The sequence below is a fragment of the Perissodus microlepis genome, chromosome 11 (assembly GCF_051167445.1).
Source record: "Perissodus microlepis isolate ML-2025 ecotype Zambia chromosome 11, ASM5116744v1, whole genome shotgun sequence".
Taxonomy (NCBI): Eukaryota; Metazoa; Chordata; class Actinopteri; order Cichliformes; family Cichlidae; genus Perissodus; species Perissodus microlepis.
Window position 1 is genome coordinate 37,603,629 of NC_140471.1, and position 3,363 is coordinate 37,606,991.

At 35.2% G+C, this 3,363-nt stretch overlaps 1 long non-coding RNA gene across 1 annotated transcript; it reads left to right on the top strand.

The window, feature by feature from the left end:
- Positions 1-211: 211 nt before the first annotated feature.
- On the top strand, positions 212-3,105 carry LOC146378528 (uncharacterized). The gene is made up of 3 exons (XR_014801740.1): positions 212-244; positions 1,415-1,440; positions 2,696-3,105. It is a non-coding gene; the product is annotated as an uncharacterized LOC146378528 (long non-coding RNA).
- Positions 3,106-3,363: the final 258 nt, after the last annotated feature.

The window sequence follows — 3,363 nt, forward strand, 5'->3', positions numbered from 1 at the left end:
ATTACAAATGGATGAAACCACATATTACCTTAATGAAGACCGTAATCTTTAATAAGGTGTAGAAAAAAGAGGTAAGTTGTTTGTATTCCAGCTGTGGTAAACAAAGAAGTGTACTGAATCTTTTGGACTACACAGAGTGATGCAGTATTGACTCTGATGCTGATTTGAGTTGTCTCATTCTGTATTTTTGTGCTTTGTCTTTTGTTACACAGAGTGAAAGAGATCTTTGGTTTTGCCTTTGCTGGTAAGTAAACAGTGATTGTAACTGAAGCAGTATGAACCTGGCATTGCGTAGCACATTTGGCAACTTACATACAGTAGTTTGACTTTTTGTGATATGTTTCCATTTACTGATGGGCAAAAACACAAAGTCAGGATTTATTACGTGTAGCAGCAAAGCCCCCACACAGGACCTCTGACTGTCCCTGAAAATGTCCCTGAAGTTTAATAGCCCATTTATGTATGATTTAAATTTCTTATGGCTTATCAAATCCAAACATAGCTAAATGACAGTTGTTCATTTTCTCCTTATGTTTGTGGATTTAAGTAGCAGACAAAACAATGAAAGTGTTTTAGGGGAGTCAGTATAAGTGGTTGCTCAAACACTTAAGAGCTGCACAGTGATTGATTCATATTGTCTCTCAAATTCTGCTGATGTATTACATTAAAGTCAGAACACTGTAGAAGTATTTTGTACAGTTAAGCAATAATGAAAAACTAAGAGAACCAGAGGTGTGAGAGGACATTGTTAGGTACATTACAGCCAGTGTGTCTAATTGGTTTATTACTTATTTGGTGAATATAATGTGTTTTAAAATTAAATAGAAAAGTTGCCAAAAAGGTACACTGCAAAATACATAAATATTCCTAGCAACGGGTACAATTAGAGGACTTTTTAGTGTAAAAATTTAAGACATTTAATTTTAATTACAAAACATGGTGCACCTCTGCTATTGTAACATGTCAATATTTAAAGGTATTTTCAGATTTACATATTCATATCAGACATGATGAGGTTTTCTGTTGCTTCTGATTTATATAATTACTTTGTATCTAACATTTTTAAAAGTTTTGGTTTTCACACTTTACTAGCACTGACCTGTTGTAGAAAATGTTGGAGCCACAAAGCTTCTGTGTAGGAAATATTTGGCATATCCTGCACTTGTGCCAACAAATATTGGTGCCTATTCTTTGTATTTCTGTAGTAATGAATGCTTTTATTACACTTGCTATAGCCATGTGAGACGCTGCAGTTCATTTATCTCCTCTTTAGACTACAGTAAGCTCATAAAGCCTTAAATAAATTAAGAATTTTACTAGTTAATTTATGTCACAGTAAGTTGGATTGTGTGTGAAGAGGCTCAACAGTCTGAATCATCAAACAGTGATCTGATGAATTGTTTCCTTTCTCTAGACTGCTGATCTGATCGTCTCAGTCTGGTAAGTAAAGGTTTGTCTGAGGTGCAGTGCTGGGAAATGTTTCTCATTATAGGAGATTCAGTTTAGTGGAGTGAGTCAGCACAGCTCTTGGCAATCATCAGATCCTAGAAAAGTCTATGTAAACATTTCCAGACTTACAGATCTCTCTTATCATCGTACTACATTTTTAGTTAGGCCCTAATATCGGCCATGCTAAGTTTATTGTAGATTTAGCGGAGTGTGTATTAAACATGCCCCAAATTTGACTGAAAAATGTAGAAACTGCTGTATAGGAGTCATCTGTCTCCAAATTTTTCATTTTGCCAAAAGTCATACTGAGTAAATTATTTTTTACTTTTATGTTAACGGCTCCCCAGACATTATGATATACTGTTGTACCAGGTAAGTACACACAGAAACGGGAATTTGAGACCTTTGGGCATTTAGGATCATGTGAGTTGAGTGCATGTGAAGTGTTTAAAGCAGGTGGTCTGAAACTCTCTGCTCTGACTTCATTGTGTGGGTTTAGCTTGACCATATAATGTTTATAGTAAGTTACTGTAGCACCACATCTTGGTTTACAGACTCTGTTTGTTTTTATTGTGTTAATAGAATGCAAAAATGTCCTTAGAAATGTTCCACCACCATATGATAAACATTTTCATTCAGTTGAATCTAATAATGTACTGTACAACTCTTATGTGTGTAATGATATATATGTTCTGTATTTTTCGGACTGTAAGGCGCACTAAATTCTAAGGCACATTAAGCCAAACAAAACAGATAAGTCAAACTTTATTCAACTCATTTACAATAACTCTCAAAATTGTTCAGTTGTAAGACATAAAATACAGAACAATACACTCACTTTTCAGGATTTGTGGATTGATGAATGTGGATTGATCAGTTTGAAATCTGCTTCATAAGCATGGCTCTCAACAGGTGCCAGGCCCTTATACACACACACCATATTATGTTGAAGCACAGTACGAATTACTCTACGAGGGTGCTGACTATGCTAGCCATGCTCCGACAATACATCAAGTGGTGCTGCTTTGTAGCTTACCAAAGTCATACTAAAACATTTGACAGATTTGACAGAGTGCCGTGTACCACATAGAATTGGTTTGAAATCAGTAAGCACAACCATACATAAGGTGCACTGTCTATTTTTGAGAAAATTAAAGGCTTTTAAATGTGCCTTATAGTCTGAAAAATACGGTAAAGGCAGGTTTATTGGAAGTGTGTCTAATTCCACTTTCTTTCTGTCTTACAGGTGACCTGCTGCAGAAAACCCTCTCCCTCTATCATTAACAAGCAATTAACAAGCAATTTCAGTCTGTCCTATCACTCTCCCTCTCCCTGCTCCATCTTTTTTGACAAGCCATTCTATCTTCTATCCATTCTCCGCCATGTGCTCTATCTAATTTGACAAGCTTGAACCTGAGTTGAAACGCAATCCTGTGACTTGAAATCCAGTTTTACCAGAATCTAAGTTTTTGGAATTGAAGTTACCAGAACTTGGTCAATCTGTATTCAGAATTCTGAGAGATCTCCGCTCTCACTGCTCCAGCTTTCCTGTCGTTAAACTCTCTCACATCCAGTCATTTTGCTGGAAATCACAAGTAGAAAGTTAAAATTACAGTAGTAGAATTACAGTACAGTAGAACTCACAGTAGAAACTACTTACACAGCCCTACATTTGTCATTTTAATTTTGCATTACACTTTAGAATAAACATTGATTGGCTGTTTGGCTTACAGGTGCAATTGCTTTGATAAATTATATAAAATATACACCTCTTAAAGGTTTATTTGTAATAAGACAATCTGGTTATTTTGTAATATATACATTCAGACTGCTGTATTTACATAAATATTAAATTAGATTCAAATACATTTTTCAAGTCTGTTTCATTGACTATAACATTTGACTACAGTAAGT